The 19,569-nt window shown below is 39.5% G+C and overlaps 1 pseudogene; it reads left to right on the top strand.

Annotated features, from left to right (window-relative positions):
* The first annotated feature begins 9,461 nt into the window (after window positions 1-9,461).
* On the top strand, window positions 9,462-16,702 carry LOC143639935 (voltage-gated potassium channel regulatory subunit KCNG3-like; annotated as a pseudogene).
* Window positions 16,703-19,569: the final 2,867 nt, after the last annotated feature.

Here is a 19,569-nt window from a genome sequence, read left to right as displayed (position 1 = left end):
ATGTCATTAGATACAGGTAAAATTTCTTTTTTTTTAAAGACACTTTTTATTGGTGTTTACTTTCAGCACAAGTTTAATTTACAATTAAATATCAGTTCAATTTTAAAGCCTTGAACATGGCCATCTTTTTGCACCAAAATATTTTCCTCTTTAATTAGGGGTTATAAGTTTACTTATTTGAATTGTCCATTAAAGAAGTACTCTCAATTTTAGCTTTTGACCAGAAGTGCATATCTAATGCATTGTTACTGAGATGTATTTTGACTGACATGGTCCAACAATAATTATATTCTTGCAATTTTTAAAATTATCTATTAAATTTTTTTATTAGTTGCTCTCAATACAATGATCTTGGCATATCATACATTTTAATCAAATGGGGTTTGATTTCTCATTTTTCCAAGTGTACAGGTTGCAGTATCATATTGGTTATACGGCCACGTATATACATACAGCAACACTAGTGTCTACTTTATTCTGCTGCCCTTATTATCGCCCCCTTCCCCTCCCCTCTCCTCCCATCACCTTTCTCCACACAATCAAATGTGACACATTTCTCTTCCCCCCCCTCACATAATCATCGATGTATTTTGTATAATGACGAGGGTCTTTTTCCACCTTTCATGCAATTGATAGAGGTGAAATTTCTAACAAAATTGGATTTGACTGTTTACTTTGTTGCCATCAAAATTAAATTTGTATTTTCTAAAATTAAGAGTATGTCTCATATAAAAGTAGATTGCTGAATATGCCTTCTAAATAAGAACATGCTATAATACTAATTTTCACTTTTACTTTTCAAAAACTTTCTTAAGAATCTTTGTACTCCACATTTATCCAGTTAAATGTTAAAAAATAAAAAAAAAAAACACCCAAAGAACTATCTTCATGTGAGCTTTCACTTCACAGTTTGCTTGTTCATGGAGTCTAGTGACCATTGATAAAGCTGACTCATAGCATTCAGATGCTTCTGCCTTCCAGCCTCATTGGCACCTTCTCATTCTGTCAGTAATGGGGGCTATAGGTGCAGACCTCCAGACCAGAGCCATGGTCTTGGCAGAGGTGGTTAAATTGACTAGCAAATCATATCAGTTTTTTTCTACTTCCCCAAGTGCTTGCATAAATGCTCCTTTTCAGGAAAGGATTGCTTTGTTCATAACTCAGATGCTGAGTTTGTGAGCTCTAAAGCTGAAAGTGGCCACCTGCATGGGTGATCACATTGAAGATAGTGGAAATTGTAAACTGCTTTTATTGCAACTGTATCAAAAGTGGCAGTGAGAATGAAGTATCATTTTTTTTTCATAACAAAAGAACATGGAGACAAATGGAACTGATTTGATTGTTTCTTTTTTCCTTGTAATTCTTGGCCTTACCAATGCCATTGAATATGTTTCCACAGAACATGGACTGCACTCATCTGCCTTCATTCCCCTTTATCTAATCCAAAGTAATTCTATTCTCCCCCTACCCCATTGTGAGTTAGCATGAGCTAATCTGTGATATGCGTTCTGTGGAAACTGTACTTTGAATTTTGTATTTTAACGTTTATACCTCATCTGTTGGTGGAGCCAGGAAAATATTTTCCTAATACTTCCAATACTAGTCATTGCTGAGCATTTTAGAAACTCTTGTTAACACTAAGATACTTATTTCTCACTTCCATAGAGTTAATAGTATATACATTTATGTTATGAGCATCAGGAAGATAAATTTAAAAATAAAATGATTAGATAAGGGAAATTATTTAAATTTGTCCATAAGATACTAAATAGATTCTTACAACATGAGGATTGACTATTTGAATTCTGAAATTTTCCAAATAGCATATGATATAAAATTTATTGGCTTTTAATCCAAGGAATGTTTCTTAAAAACTTGAAAGAGTAAACGATAATTTAAAATATCTGAAAATATGTCAATCTCTGATACAAATCAAAATATTACTAAATATTCAATGTGAGTCTTACCTCATATTTTTTTCCATAGAACCTAGGTTTGTTTTTTTGTTTTGCTATGTTTTGTTTTTGTATATTCATCATTATAAACAGGCAGATGCCTAATGGAATTTGTCTATGTTCCATCAAGTAGGTCAATTCAAATCACAGCAAAGGGACTTGCAAACCAGATTTCTATAAAGGTGAATGAAATACAGGGATGATTTTGCCTTTGCACATCAGATATTTAATTCGATTTATTTTTTCTAAAAATTTTAGACCTATGAGGGCCAAGAAATTTTCTGTTTTTAAGCTACCATTATTTTTGTCCTGAGGGGGAAATTTTTTTTTAAACCCTGCAAGATGCACTGTGAGTGTGAAGTGCTGTGGACAGGCCAAAGGTAAAAATTTGTGTTTTCAATATTTCCATATAGTAGCACACAATCCTGTCTTGGCAACTACATAGCTTTATTTATTCAGCTTTTACAGACTTCAAAACGGTAGTATTGGTGAAGCACCTTGAAACAACAAGGTTTGGACAGAATCTGCCCTGGAGTCATTATATGGAAGGTAAACATTGATCTGCTCTGGTTCTTTCCTGCTCTTCCTCTAGTTTAAGAGCTTCCATATTCTCCATAGAGTTGAAGTTACCATATGAGACAAACAGAATAAATCGGCCAGGTTTGTTGTAGTCAGCAGCCTTCAGAGAGGTGTGACTTTGTCTCCAACTACATCAAATTATAGAATTACCCTCAGAATCTGGGCTCTGCTTGACTCAGTTGCCTGGTTTGAATGGTTGAACAATTTCCAGGAATGCTTAGATTTATTAGTGTTGTTCCTTCCTTCCAATATGGTATTTGGATGCACAGGACAGTCTCCTGCACTTGGGGAAGTGCATGATAGGAGACATCATGGTATATGTCAACTCTTCATGCTGGTCCTTGGCTCTTCCTGATGCTGAGGGATTTTGCCTGGCCTTAACCCTGAAGACATGTTACATCTTCTCCTGAAGCCTGTGGTGGACTTTCTAAGTGTTTCCAGGGAGCAGTCATCATCCTGTGCTGAATGTGTCCCATGTCATTTGGTTTCTTGATGATGGTGGGGCCTCCCTGAAGTATGTGAGTCTCATTTATGGCTGGAGCAGAAAGTCAGGGCCTGGATTATGTTTATTTTGCCCCTGTCATGTTGATCTTCTGTTTAGATTCTGTTAGACTCAGCTTACTTCTTTGCCTCCTTTTGATGGGAATTCTGGGTCACTCTGAGCCAGTGGAAAAAAGTATTGATGGGTTTTGTCCTGGCAGGTTAGGCTCAGAAATGACCTATCAGCTCAGCTGCAACAGCTAATAACTTTGCCCTATGAAACCACAGAGGGCATGGAAAATAAAAGCTTTACATTGCCACGGAGTGTAAAACCAGGAACTGCAGACTGTCTCTGACTTGGCATGGTCCAACATGTGATTTTTCAGCTTTACCATGGTGTGATAGTGATATGCATTCTGTATAAATTGTACTTTGAATTTTGTATTTGAACATTTCTTGGGCCACATGATCTAATACTAAGGTTGAACAACCTGTACTCTATAGAATATTGTGTATTTGGTAGGTTAGGTGTATTTAATACATTTTTTCCATTTTCAATATTTTTAAATGATGGGTTTACCTGTTTTAATGCCATATAAAGTGAATGAATACAGTATTTGGAAAAGGGTGGTAAAGGCAAATGACCACTTTGACCTACAAAATCATATCCCTAAATTCCACAGGGAAACAAAGCAAAAGACTGCCTGTACTTTTCCTCTGACTTTTCTGATCCTCTGGGCCTTTGTCCCTGAGAAAGGAGTGTGGATTACTGTCCCACCATGTGTTAGCTAGTTCTTCCTCCTGAGCAACCAAAAGTCATCACATCCTACTTTCCTCTTTTCTGAATTGTTCTTACTCTCCCTGGATTCTCTGGGACTTAAAAGTATAATGATCCCTGGCAAACAGCAATAACTAAAGGTGAGGAATGACAACTAAAGTAACTTATTTCAAAATTATTTTTGTGTATATGATCTGTGTGTTTAGTGTATCATGTAGACCACAATTTTTTCATGAAAAATTTCCAATCATTTGAGAATAAGTAGTACCTAATGCTCACTTGGTACCTTCCCAAATAGTGTTGGGAGGCCTCTTGGGACCAACCAAATTCTAACCTAGTTGGGTAGCAAATTCTTTTTCTTTTCTTCTGCAATATAACTATTCTTATTTTTTAGCTTCTTATATTACTCATGATACACTGCAGTACAATGAGAATATTAGTGTGTGCTCTTTATATAACCAAGATGCCTTTGTTTACTTAACCTGTTTATGAATGAAATGCTTGTCCCTATTGAGGTGTATTTTACCCATGGCTTGCCATATTTTCCATGGCTTCTCATCCATGCACAAACAGCTGCATTGCCTCTTCTGGGGAATGAGAAATTTCAGTTTTCCACATTCAGAGATCCTGGTAAAAGGTCTACCAACAAAGGGAGCCTTCATTCCTAGCCAAAGGCTGAGGTTGAATTAGCGACCTTTTATGAGGCAGTTGGGATCACTACAGTGCATGGATCCTTTCTAAATGAAAGCACAAGGGATTCCTAAACAGCAGGTCTAATTTGTAGCATAGAAATTGCTCCAGACTAATGGAATGTCTCATTTTGCTGAATGTTAGTGGAGACCTTTCTGAGTAAGGGTTGACTATAAGACTGTTTCTGGGACTCCCTCACCTCTCTTCCCCATAATCCTTGAAGTTTGACTCCTATGATGTTGCTCCATGGAAATAAGTTCAAATGTCTAAACTATGGGGACACATGCCCCCTCTTGGAATGTTCTTTATGAGTGGAATTCACCATTTGTGAAGCTTGGACCTCCTCTATTATACCACCTCTAGGACCTCCTCTTGGACCTCATGTGTATTATATATATATATATATATATATATATATATATATATATATATATATATATATCCTATGACAGGGAATCTACTTGTGCCTCTTCTCTCCCAAGACCCTCACAGCACATTTAAAAGTTGCAGTGAATTAACATATCATAGTATCCTTAGAGAAAATGTCTTTCCATCAATAGGATTTCTTTCCCAGAATCATTTGGCAGACCATACCATTGTATTTAGTTCTCATGGAATTATTTCTGAGGGCCTCACCATTGAATTTCCTGCCATGGATGTATACTACATTTAATTTTTGAAAAAAAAAAAAACAGTGACTAACTAACTTCCTTAGGAATAGTAACAAAAAGCTCTCAGATTTGGGGTACCTGGCCTCCTGCTTGCTGGGCAGACTCCCAATTGTTATGAGGATATCAAAGGGACATACTACTGTTCTGACCTCCTGTGTGGCAATCTGAAATCTTATGTATTGAAGTAACTCAGGGGACCTCTGGAAGATGCACAGAGATGTTTTCATTGACCCTGATCAGATCTTTAAACAACACCTCATAAATGTGAGGATTTTACATGAGAAAATTAGCTTGGTGGTATACCTTATTCATGCATAAATTAGATACTGTATATATTTAGATTGTTAATAGGCTTTCTAGGCAATTCTAGTTTTATTTTTAATGTGAAAAGTTAGCAGAACTGTTTTAGAATTTGTCAGTAAAGAACTTCCAACAACTAAGACCTGAAAGCACCAGATAAACACAGATCTTCAAAATGTCATGGTGCCTCTCTGGCTTCTTCCTTTTCAACTTGTCCAGGAGACTGTGCACATGAAAAAAAAGAGTAACACACAATATTGGTAGATTTTTGTTTATGTAGGAAGAGCAACAGAAGTGCATATCAAATGCCAAAAGGCACTGAAAGTTGTTGCTGGGGATGGTACAAACAAAACTTCAGGAAGCTAGTGGTGACCTTTCATGATGTGTTCCCAAACCAGGCTCCTTTTGCCCACATAACAGCATGCCAGTCACTGAAATGAGTTTCGTAAAGGAGCAAGAGTTTATCCACAAGTTGGCCAAGCATGAAGATGGGAAGCATAAGTCTTATGACCTCCTGGGAATAGAGTTTGGGGACATTAATGGGATTTGGAAACAGGGTATTTAAGATGTGGGCATAATTGGAGGTGAGGTAATCAGTGGTTTTTATAGGTGTAATCAATCTTCATGGCTCTTCCTGGGTTGTGTGTTCAGAAAATGTCATCATTAGCATGATATGAGAGTGGAGGTTTGGCCTTTTGACATCAATAGGACACCCGTTGCATACCTGAACAGGCCCATGGGAAGAGTCCTTTTTAAAAAACAAACAAAAAATAAAACAAAATTAAAAACAGCCTTCTCATGCCTGAAATATAATCTTGGTAACCATTATCATTGTAACACCTGTGTCAGAGGTGCTGGCTGCAGCAAGGCTAGTAGGAGACTAATATTATTTTGCTAAACTGAATGACCTTTAGAGTTAGTGATTTTTAAAGGTAACTAAAAGAAGTAACTAAGCAGGGAGTATAGGGCCTCAGAGTCAGAGAAGTACAAAGGCTTGATTAGTTTAAGTGAGAGTAGGCCAGCTGTGTTTGCTGTAGGCTAGTAATTGTCAAATTTAGGGTTCTTTTTTCCCTTGGATACTTGGGAGACAAATTCTTCTGATGGTTAAGTTCTTGAGAATTACCTGAGTGGGGAATAGGAGGTTGACCTTGATGGAGCCTTTGAGCTACAGAAGATACATATTTACCATTGTAGGTCGTTCTTTTACTACATGCCCAAGGGATGATTGTGGCCCATCTAGCAAGGGTTTGGTTTTAAATGTACTTTTTTGCCTCAGTATTTCTGACATTTAATGAACATCTCAGATTGATCAATATAAACTTATTTTCAATTTATTTTTGAGTTGCTTATTTGCAGAGCCACTGTAGAGTATGTATGCACTTCATGAGAAACAGTTTTACCATTAGGTTTTTGAGTGTGATTTTTTAAATTATGGATGTACTTTTTGGGAAATTGCACACCAGCTCAGGTTTCTGGAAAATTGCAAGAAACATGGAGAAGGGAATCAGAGCACAGCTAGATGGATCTAGAGATAAGATTCTGCATTTTCTACAACCTGGTAGCCAGAAAACATGCATGTAGATAACTGGAATTGTTCACTAAGGAATGAAAGCTAAAGTAAATACTTTTGTATTTTCCAGGGTCATGTGCAAAACCTCAGGTGTAAAGCCCAGAGATCTCTGAGAGAGTGAGCAAGTACCATGCATCCAGCTGCGTGCATCTTCCTGTGAACACTGCCTGTTCTCTGCCCTCCAACTCGCACTGGTTATCTAGAAACCCAAATGAGACACCTGCGAATTCAGATGCAGTTAAGTGAGGAAAGATACAGAGCTGGTTCCAATGCAATTAGAAACAATGTTAACAGTGGGGGAAAACATACCTTGGCTACAATTCCAATTTAGCATGTATTTGAGTGAAATCTGGATGCCCTGAAGTTGGGCAAATCTTTTAATTTATCTGTGCTCTTATGCTTGTTAGTGCTTGCTTTGCAGGCACAAGGCCCAGGGTTCAAACCCCAGTACTTACACACAGACAAAAAAAAAAAAAATAGAGGAAGGCATGCAGTTATTTTCACCTTTCATCTCTAAGTAATTTTCCTCTCTTTAAAAAGCTGACACTCAATAGGGCAGTGTATTCCCAGGGGCCACCAAAGCATTGGCCAGTGTAATCATCTTTGGCCCGAGTAATGAAGGTAGGGAAAGTCCTGAGCTTTTCACATGATTGTGGCTAGTTTTGTTTTCTTCATTTTCTCATCTTCTTCTCCAAATTATTCAATATTTTTGAGTTACCTCCTGAGGAACCTGTAGTAAAACTGTCAGATGACTGATGACTAATCATGGAATTGCTACAGATTGCAGCACTTGGTGTGACCTCTTGCTGTAATTGCCATGAGGGCAGCAATACCTGCTGCAGGCAGCCTGACTGTTTTCCATCAGGTTATGGTACCTGGAGGGGAATTATTAGGCACTTCACACATGTTCTTATTGGATCTTTACACAGGCGGAAAAATGTTGCTGTGGCAGATAGCCTCCCAGACTTTAGGATCTTGCTCTGTGCAATGGGGGCCCTGTGGACATGTTTTTATTTCTATAAATAGGTTTTTGTTGTTGCTGCTTTTGTTTTGTTTATTCTGCCAAGTTTTCTTTGAAGAGGCTGAAGGTGGTGAAGAGGAGGCAAGTAGCCTATGCTGTGGGCAGTGGGAGAGCTGTGGTGATAGAAATAGGTAGTTTACAAAATGAAAAAAAAGAGATATGTTAATAATATGTTCATTTCCTCTTACTCATGAAGACATGCAAGATACAACAGTGTGCTACACAAAATATTTGCCAGTACCATTGCTTAGAACAGTATTTTCCCATAGTAAAAACTGCTTTTCATTTTAAATTTGTGCATCTTGTTTGAAATTTCAGATTAAAATGTAAATAGCATATGAGATCTATGATATCACAGGATAGCAAGAGCATAAAAATAAAGAAAGAGAATTATGAAACAAACAAAAGAAATTAACGTAGCTGAGTGCCTGGTGAATGCCAGAGACCATGCTCTGTGCTTTACGTACATTTATTCCCCGAATCCTCACATGGGCCCTGCTATGTAAGAATAAAGAGATTGTGTGAGAGAGGACTCCAGGTGTAACCCAGATCATTATGAAGTCACAGGCCATCAGCTGCAGGCCTACACAAAAAACTTTCTTGTCACAGCCAGCATGGGGGATTCAGGTCAGAGATGCAATTGTGACTGTGAAGTTAAGATGATTCAGCATGTTGATTCTCTTCCTCAGGGCACAGGGGAAGCAGGTTCTCTAAGTGTAGGCAGGTGCATAAAAATGACTACACCCTTTCAAGGTTTGTTTCTGTGAAATTAAGTCAGTGTCTAAAAGCATCTGTATTTCAATTCTACAAGAAATGAGAATCAAAAAGGATTGTTTTTTTACAGGGCTATGGGCCTGTGCAAGGCCTTGTGCATGCTAGGCAAGTACTGTACCACTGAGCTATACTTCCAGCCCCAGGATCAGTGCTTTAAGTTCCCTAAAGATACCATCTACACCACATAACACACCCACTGTTTTGAAATTAATCACAAGGAGACACAGAGGTGAACAGATGCTGTGCGCAAACTACCTATTGACTCATTCTTTTTTAAAATATTTTTTAGTTGTTGATGGACCTTTTATTTATTTGTTTGTATGTGGTGTTGAGGATTGAACCCACATGCTAGGCAAGTGCTCTGTCACTGAGCCACAACCCCAGCCCCCCCCCCCGCCCATTGCCTCATTCTTAACAATCATTATCCAGCTCTTGTAAATAGATGAACACATGACACATCATGACACCTACCTTTTATGGAATACTGGAATATGCAGGCCCTTTCTGTTAAAGGAATGAAGTAAATATACTTATTGATAAACAAGGTTTAAGAAACATTTGGTAAAGCACAGAAAAACAATGTACTACTGTTGAGAGGTGCCACTCAGGAAACAAGTGCCCATTAGCCTTGAGTGATGAGAATATGGAGATGTGGCAAGCCAGCCATTGTCCATGTGTGTATGAACTATGGGCATCAAGAACACAAAGTGAGGAGGCAGCTGCCCGAGCTGCGGCGGGCGGGAGCGCCTCCCGGAACCCGGAGTCTTCCGCATGGCGCCTCCCCTCGGCGCCCGCGCCACTCAGGGAGGACGGCGCCGCCGCCTTGGAGAGGGCACCCCAGCATCGCAGGGGGCATCCCCGGCACGAGGGGCGGCGGCGCCAACACAGACTCGTTCCCAGCCAGTGGGGCGCAGCGCTGGCACCTGAGGGGACTCCCCCGCCACCCGCAGGTACTGCCGCGCGGAAGGCGCGCTGCTAGCCGCGACGCTGGGCTGCTAAAAGCCCAGCTAAAGGAGAGGAGGCTAAAGCCGAGGGGCTGTGGACCCGGACCCATGCAGGGCAGAGAGGAGCCCTGAGGGAGAGCGGGCCCCGATGGCGCTCTCCCCAGTCTGCCCGAGGCAGGCAGGCCCCAGGCAGGCCCCAAGCGGCGGCCGGGCGACCCTTGAGCTGAGGGTCCCCAGGGCAGCCAGCCATGACCTTCGGGCGCAGCAGGGGCGGCCTTGGTGGTGCTGAACATGGGCGGCGCCCGTACTCGCTGTCTCAGGAGCTGCTCAAGGACTTTCCGCTATGCCCGGTGAGCCAGCTGCACGGTTGTGGCTCGGAACGCGACGTGCTCCAGGTGTGCGACGACGTGAGCGCAACGAGTACTTTTTCAACCGGCACTCGGAGGCCTTCGGTTTCATCCTGCTCTACATGCCGCGGCCAGGGCAAGCTGCGCTTCGCCCCGCGGATGTGCGAGCTCTCCTTCTACAATGAGATGATCTACTGGGGCCTGGAGGGCGAGCACCTTGAGTGCACCTTGAGTACTGCTGCCAGCGCCGTCTAGACGACCGCATGTCCGACACCTACACCTTCTACTCTGCTGAAGAACCAGGCGCACTGGGCGGCGACGAGGTGCGACCCCGCGGGGCCGAGGCGGCTCCCTCCAGGCGCTGGCTGGAGCGCATGCGGAGGACTTTTGAGGAGCCCACGTCGTCGCTGGCCGCTCAGATCCTGGCCAGCGTGTCCGTGGTGTTCGTGATTGTGTCCATGGTGGTGCTGTGCGCCAGCACGCTGCCCGACTGGCGCGCAGCAGCCGCTGACAACCGCAGCCTGGATGACCGGAGCAGGTACTCTGCCGTCCCTGGGAGGGAGCCCTCCGGGTAGGACGCATTGCTTCTCTGCACGTCTGTCCTGTAGTGTCTGTCCGTCCCGTCTGTCCGTCGAGTCTCCGTCCTGTCTGCCTGATGAACCAGGCAGGGTTCAGGGCCCAGGGAGGCCCCATGGGCGCCAACTAAGGGAAGGGTTGGGCCCCGTCGTCACCCCTGTTTTCTGGGCACTGACCAGATCTGATACCTCTGCTAGAGACTCAGCTTGAGGGCGAGATCCCCAGGCCTGGGTAGGGGCAGACGGAGATACTCAAACCTCTTCTCTTTGTAGCTTACCTCTGAGCAGATAGAGACCTGCTAATTAATTTTCTCTAAACTTTTGTTGATATTATGCAGTCATTTAACCCTGAGCATTTAATAGCAGTTTCAAATATTTGCCAATTTTTGGTGGTGTTTGAAAAGATGAAATCTTGTTCTGGCGAAATGTGATCTGCTGTGCTCTGCCCACACATGCTATACACCCTGCCCTCTGCATAATGTGTGCTGTAATGGAATTGCCATATGATAAAGGAGGCTAATTTAACGACAGACTCTAAATAATGAATGTCTGTGCCCTTTTCTGCCTTCTTTCTCTACCAGGGATGCAGTTAGTGAAGCTCCTGTCTATCTGCTACCAAAGAATCACACTGTGACTTTCAGAGGGTCTTCAGTAATGGGGAGGGATAGAACCCTTGCCTCTGGAGAAGAGAAAAACCCAAACTGCCTAAAACCCAGAAACAGTATCTGTGTAGTTTGTTTTGTTCTTTCCACTTTACTAGATGAAAGGAGAATATTTTAATCTGATTCCTAAGATGAGGCTTACCTCTTAATGGTGATAACACTTTTCTGTTTTTAGTACAAGTGAGTTTATTTTGCATATGTAGTGGGAGGAAAAAGCATACTAAAGTTGGACTTTCAAGGGAGACAGCCATTTTGGGCACAAAAATCAAGTTGTATATTCTGTTTTACCTTTGTTTGGTAACCCTTTAAAGATTCTCCCTCCATTCACTTTTGTATTTTATTTTTTTCCTAGTTACTTTTTAAATTCAAATTTGCACCCTGTGATCTTTTTTTCCTGATAGGCCTGTGGATGTTAGGAATGGTGCTATGCTTCTTGATTTTGCAGTGGATTATTTTCACATAATATTCTTCCTGAGGGAAGCAAAGATTTCTCCATAAATCTAAGTAAATAAAATTGTCTAGTATTATGGAGAAAAAAAAAACGAACACAAAGTGAAATGAACTGATGTTGTCCCTCTGTTCTCTGGTCTTTTTGCTTGCTCTGCCATAATCCCCACACACTCATAAGATGGACATGGCCTCCCTAGATGTCAGTCAACCTGCTGACATCAGACATCATGAGACTAGATTCAATCCCCTCAAACCTGACCCCTTGCCTCATTTAAGTGTCCTCTCCAATAAAAGGGTTCAGCAATTCTCTCTCTCTCTCTCTCTCTCTCTCTCTCTCTCTCTCTCTCTCTTTTCATTGACCTCTAAGATCAGAGGAGCCATCACAGGACCCAAATAAAAAAGGTATATTTCTGTCTCTGTGTGGTTATTTCATGCAGCTTAGTTCACCTGGAGTGACCCTGAGTGTTTAGTCATGAGATACGACATACTACATTGTGTGACGATTTTATATTCTTGAGATTGACATACATTTTCATGCACATAAATGTATGGAGTTTTTCTGGAAAAATACTTAAGAAAATATTAATGGAATTTCTTTTTCTGGGTATAGAAGTAGAGGTAAAGAATATAAAATTATTTCCAGTTTTAAACAACATACATGCATTGCTATTCAATTAAATACTAGGATTTGAAATGAATAAAGAAAAAAAAATACTTTATAGAATTTTAAAAAATTATAGCATTCAATTTTCTATTTTAACCTTCTTTAAAGTATGTAGTTCAGTTGTTTTAAAAAGGCTTACATTGTTAGACTACAGCTCCCTGGAACTTTTTTATCTTGCAAAACTAAAATTTTGTACCACTGATCACTAATTCCATCCCTTTGTCTTTTGGAAGCAACTTCTTTGTTTCTATGATTTTGAATATTTTAAATACTTTCTACCAAGTGAAATTATACAGTGTATATCCTCTTATTACAGACTGATTTTTCTTAGCATATTGTCTTTAAGTTTTATCCATGTTACAGCATGTGATTGGATTTCCATTTTTTATAAGGCTTCCTATATTCCACTATATGTGCATTCCACATTTTCTTCATCCATTGAATGTGTTCATGGATACTTTGGTTGTTTCTACTTCTTTGCTACTGCAAATAATGCTTTGGTGAATATGGCAATACAAATATTTCTATGATATCTGGATTTCAATGTTTTTGATTATATATATATATATATATATATATATATATATATATATATATATATATATATATTATATATATACACACACTCAGAAGTAGGATTGCTGGATTACATTAATTTTTTTAAAAAATTACATTAATTCTTTTTTGGGAGAAACTTTCATGTTTTCCATAGTGGTTGCATTATTTTGCTTTTATCAACAGCACATATGGATTGTAATTTCTTTGCACTCTTCCCATAAAATTGTTTTCATTCATTTTCTTTACCCATTGAAATATAGTAAGTAGTTCTTTCTTATCCATGTTTCTCTTTCTGTGTTTTGTTACTATGGTCAACCATTTCTTAAAAACACTAACATTTGTCTTTTTTCTTTGAAGAGAGAGATACCACAATCATATAAATAACATTTATCATATCATTATAGTTGTTCCATTTTATTATCAGTTGTTGGTAATCTCTTACTGTGTCTAATTTATAAATTAAACTTTATCAAAATTGTGCATGTATTGACAAAACATAGTATATTTAGGATTTGGCATTATCGGGCCTCCTCTGGGGTGTCCAAATTTGGCTCCCTTTGGGATAGGGGGACTATTGTACCCCTAGGATGTGTAGGGAAAGGAAGTCTGCAAATGCAAGTTTTTTGGGTTTGAGCACCCTGATTTATTGTTGCATTTTCTTGTTGATATCCCAGAAACACAAGTCTCTGGCTTCAGCTTATCCAGGCCAGGTGTATTTAAAACAATAGTCCTGAGAAGTGAGGTGCTGTTGCCCCTCAGATGAAGGGAAGGCCTGCTGCTGCTGTCGTTCCTGTGGCTCAGCATTCCTCTGCTGTGGAGCACCCTGCTGTGTGCACCAGCACACATGCTGCACTCTGGGTCATTACTTAGGGAGGCCCAGAAAATCCACATGATCTTCACTGAGCCTAGTCTCCTCTGTTATGGGATGGTTTCTAAAATCTTGCCACTGTCTAGAGAGTTTCTTGGATTGGCAGATCTACAGCTTCCTGCCTAAGCTTTCCATTTTGCATCTAAAGCACTTTCAGTTATTTTTTTTTCTCTTGGTCTTCCATGTTGATCTCTTCCTTCAATTATACATTTGACATAAAGTTTGTCATATATAACATATACATGATAATGGCTAGAAGACATTATTTCTAATCATTTTGCAAAATTTAATAAATTAAAATTAAATTAAGTTGATACATTTGAAAAACTCATTGCTTTTTGAAATTATTGTTTAAGTGATAATTTAGTCTTGAGTTTCCTTCATATCAATACAATCTAAATCATTTATCTCTACCGCGAATATATTCCTAATACAACCTCTTTGATAAAAAATAAAAATAAATACCACTGCATTAAAAAAAATGTTTTTGTTATGGTACCAGGGATTGAACTCAGGGACACTCTACCACTGAGTCACATCTCAGCACTGTTTTGTATTTTATTTAGAGACAGGGTCTTCTAGAATTGCTTAGCACCTTGCCTTTGCGGAGGCTGGCTTTGAATTCACGATTCTCCTGCTTTAGCCTCCTGATCTGCTGGAATTACAGGTGTTTGCCACTGTGCCCAGCTACCCTTTTTAAAAATAAATTAGTACATTATCATTATAAATAAAATTGGGGTTCATTTTGACATAATTATACAAGCATGAGTATAATTTGTTCCAATTCAGGCCCCAGTACTTCTCCTTTTTCTCCCCTTCTCGCTTCCATTTCTTTTTCTCTACTGGTTTTCTTCTACTTACTTAGAGTTTTGTTAAAAATAGTCTTAACAGATATAAATAAAATATATTTCTGCTTAAAAGATAAAAGGACAAGTCCTCTAGGGATGTATCTTGCTATTACATCTGATATGGTGTCTTTCTAAATACTTACAAAGACAGTTTCAGGACAGCAGCATGCAGCTCACCTTCTGTTCATATCCAAGGTACTCTCTTCTCCCTGATTTATGATTGACAAGACTTTTTTTCACTTTATCCTCAAGAAAGAACACAGGTCTTCCCTCGCTAAGAGCTGAGGGAGAGCACAGCTTTGAAAAAAAATTAAAACATCAGGGCACAAAGAAGAAGGGCAGGCAGAAGAAATGCCAGAACTTGTCTTCAAAATATGTCTGCAATACACTGAGCAATGCTCAAAATAAATCACACTTCCTGTTCACCAGGCAAATGCATGTTTTTTGGGTTTGAGCACCTGTATTCTATTTCATATTTGTTTGTTCTTTTTAGAAGTTTGAATTTTAAGAATTCTATACAATTATGTATTGCAAAAAAGTTTTAGAGCTATCAAAAAAGATTCTAAAAAGTTAATACAGGGGCTGGGGTTATGGCTCAGCAGTAGTGTGTTCACCTAGCATGAGCGAGTCCCTGGGTTTGATCCTCAGCACCACATATTATTAATAAACAAAAATAAAGGTATTGTGTATAACTAAAAAATAAATATTTTATAAAAAGAAGTGAATACAGAATTGCTGTGGTACTATTTTTTAATCTGTATATCACTAGGTAATGAAAGAAAGGGTGAATTAACTGTATATCCTTGAAGTAGATCAAAAGTGTATACACTCAATTAGCTTCCAGCAATATCCAGGCTTTATTGATACACCTGCCTGTCAGTCAGAGCAATGAATCTTAAAAATGAAAGAAAAGAGTTCTGTCTCAGTTTCCTAGCTGCCCTGTACCAAAGTACCAGAAACTGGATGGTGTGAATGACAAAAATTTATTACCTTATGGTTCTGGAGTTAGATATCCAAAGGCAATGTGCAAGCAGGGATGTTACTCTGAAGGTTCTAGGGGAATATCTGTTCTCAGGTTCTAATGCTGTCAGCAATTATTGGTGTTCCTTGGTTTGCAGATGCATTACTCCAATCTGTCATCATGTGGCACTCTATTTGTGTTACATCATTGTTTTAGTAAACTGTGCTTCACTGTGACCAAACGACCTGACAAAAACAACTTAAAGGAGGAAGAGTTCATTTTGGCTCATGGATTTATAAGCTCAGTTCTTGGTCAGATAACTCCATAGCTCATAACTCAGTTCATGGTCAGATAACATGGTACAAAGGTGTGGCAGAGGATGTTAGTTCAGGACACAGAAATAAGAAAGAAGAGGGAGAGGTCTAGTCACCAGGGAAAAATATACACTCCAAAGGCACATCCCCCAGTGACCTACTTTTTCCAACCACATCCTGATGTGCCTACAGTTATCACTCAGTTAATCCATACCAATGGATCAAACCACTGATTAAGTTAAAGCTCTCACAATCTAATTATTTTACATCAGAATATTCTTGTATTGTCTCACAAATGAGCTTTTGACTTCATGTCTAAATTATAACATTCAGCCCAAACCCCAAACGCTCATGTTTATTTCACAGTGCAAAATAGACTTAGTCTATTTTGACATAGATAGAGGGTTGGGACCAAAGCAAGAACTAAATTCACCTGGGAAAACAAGTTCTGAAGCTCCATGTCCAATATCTGGAGCACCTGGCACCACAATTCTTTCCAAAGGGCTTGTATAACGTCACCTCTTGACTTGCTATTTGTAGTCCACATGGACTTCTTCTTTACCTTTTCTGATATGTTTCTACAGTTTTCCTCAGCAGATGCTCCATGTTACTAACACCCTTGATGGTCTCCAGTGCAGCTTTGGGTTCCTTCTCACATATTCCTGTATTATCCTCTCAGGGATAGCCCTCTAACTCCAAACCTACTGCACTCTGCCTGGTCTCCCAGGTCTTCCTTAGAAATCCCAGTGGAAGCCTCCATGAATCCCTAACTCCATTATCCTAAAGTCCTTCAAAAAAACAAAGCACCACATGCTTGAAGCCAAGGTCAGCCATCATCTTGAGCAGTACCCAATCCTCTTACACTATTGGCTAAAGCAGTCTCTGAGTTCCTGGGCAATTGAGCATGCTGAAAAAATTTCTTAGACCCCCACCCTATGCAAGCAGGATGCCCTTATGGCTTCTTCTCAATGGAATTTTTGTTTTACACCCTTGAATCTGAAATGGGTATGGTCTTTCCAATTTCCAAAGTGCCCTCAGTCTATCTTCCTGTTTTCTCTATGCCAATTCCTTAGCATCTCTTTAGTGACTATAAACTGTTTAACAATCACAACTATCTCAGTCCCAGTTTTATTCACACTTTTCTGGCCAAAGTCTATGATTTTGAAATCTGTGTGCTTCGCTTTCTGTTTCTGATTATCACAAAAATAAAAGTTCGTTAAAAGCCACCAGCAGTATCCATGCCGCCACCTGAATGTGTATTGCTTTGAGATTTCCTCCACCAGATTAATTTAATCACATTTAAGTTAAGTGTCTCAGAAAGTCTCAAGGCATTGGCAAAACATAGCCAAGTTTTTTGCCAAACTATAACACTAATGGCCCTTAATCAAATTTCCAATAAAATCCTCCTCTACTGAAACTTCATGAGCCCAGTCTTTACTTTTCACAGTTCTATCAGCATTCTGGTGTTTTAAATTCCCAGCAGAATCACCAATTAAATTCTATTTACAGTATTCTGAAGCTTTTCCAGCTTGTGTCTCTAAACTTTTCAAAATACTCCCCCAGTGAACCAGCTTTGTAAACCACAGGTTCACAGCAATGCCCCACTCTCATTACTGATTTCTCTTTTAGTCAGCTTTGTTTCACTGTGACCAAAGATCTGACAAGAACTACTTAGAATAGGAAAAGCTAATTTTGACTCATGGATTCAGAGATTCAGTCCATCATTGGACAACTCCATAGCTCTGGACAACAGTGAGTTCTTGCTCTCATGAGATTGGATTAGTCAGTGGTGAGGCAGAGGTGAGGCAAGAGGTGAGGCAGAACATTATGGTGGACAGGCATGGGAGAGGGAAACAACTCATATTATGATAACCAGGAAAGGGAGAAATAGAGAGGGGTGGGTATTTCTGATTTGTTCCCAAGGGACAAAATATAAATTCCAAAGGCAAACCCCCCAGTGTTTCCTTCAGTCACTAACTACCTGTCTAGAGTTACCATCCAGTTAATTCCTATCAGTGGATTAATTCATTGATTGAGTTTAGACTTTCATAATCTAATTATTTTCCCTCTGAACTTTCTTTATTGTCTCACACATGAGCCTTTGGGGGACACCTCATTCCTAAACCATAAGAATTCTTTTCTGTCTATTTGTGTTTTTCCTCTTCTTATAAGTGTACTGGTTATACTGTATTAGAGCTCCCCCCAGTCACCTCATCCTGATTATATCTGCAAAGACAATTTTTTCAAATAAGATAACATTTAAAGATTCCTGGAATTGCTAGGGTTTGAATACACTTTGTCCTCACAAAAACTCTTGTTGAGACTTGATCCTCAGTGTGGTGGCTTAAGGCCTAAAAGGTGATTAAATCCTTAGGAGTAATTAATGCTTGTCTTGCAACAGTGAGTCCTTGCTCCCATGAGATTGGATTAGTCAGTGAGAGAGGGTTTATTCTAAAGCAAGTTTATGCAAAACTTTTTGCCTTTTTGCATGTACCCACTCATCACTCTCCTAAGTGACGCCATCCTGCATGTTATAATGTAGCATAACTTTATTTTGTACTTTCTAACCTTCAGAATTATGAGTCAAAATGAAATCTCTTTTCTCTATGAATTATGTGGTCTTTGACATTCTGTCATAGCAATAAAAAGAATAGATTAAGACAAATTCTTAACAACATGACAACATTTCAACATGATAGTGGTCACTGTGATGGTTAATTTTATGTGTTAAATTGACTAGGCTAAGGGATGCCCAGGTAGTTGTCAAAATATTATTTAAGTATGTCTGGAGGTTGTTTTTGAAAAACATTAGCATTTGAATTGGTAGACTAAATAAAGAGGATTGCCCTCAACCGCATCCAATCTATTTCGGGCCTGCCAAGAATGGAAAGTAGTAGGAACAGCAAGTTTCCTTCCTGTTTGAGCTGAGATATTGGTATCCTCCTGCCCTTGGACATTCAGGCCTGGTTCTGAGGCCTTTCAGACACAGGCTTGGACTTAAACCTTTGGCTTCCTTCTTCATAGACCTTCAGGCTTAGATCTTGCACACAACAGATTGTGAGACTTCTTGGCTTCTATAATGATGTATGTCATTTACTAGAATAGCCTCCATATATATTCATCTGTCTTATCTGTTTTATATATCTGTCATCTGTCTGCATCTCCTGTTGATTCTTTCTCTGGTGAGTCTTGGCAAATGTAGCCAGGAAAGACAGAGGTGGCATAAGTGATAGTTTTCTAAGAGAAAAGGCATTTTCTCATTTTGTTTGATTTGTTTTTTAGAAGGGAGGAAGAACTAAGATATGGGGGTTAATAAGAAATTTATCACAAAATGCTTTGGACTCTTCATCAAACAGAATGTGTGTGCATGACAGAACAGCAACTCTGAGGGATATGTGGCATTAGATCCAGAAAGGAAGCCCAAGTTTGTATCAAGATGAAGAATAGTGTCATTTAATATAGTGTGTACCAGGCTTTGTTTTAATCATTTCAATAGTACACAAGCATGAGGACAGTGGCCAGAGGAGTCCTGGGCATTGCTCATGTGAGGATGCTGAGTT

The sequence above is a fragment of the Callospermophilus lateralis genome, unplaced genomic scaffold, assembly GCF_048772815.1.
Source record: "Callospermophilus lateralis isolate mCalLat2 unplaced genomic scaffold, mCalLat2.hap1 Scaffold_101, whole genome shotgun sequence".
In the NCBI taxonomy this organism is placed as follows: domain Eukaryota; kingdom Metazoa; phylum Chordata; class Mammalia; order Rodentia; family Sciuridae; genus Callospermophilus; species Callospermophilus lateralis.
This window is presented reverse-complemented; position numbering and strand designations above follow the sequence as displayed.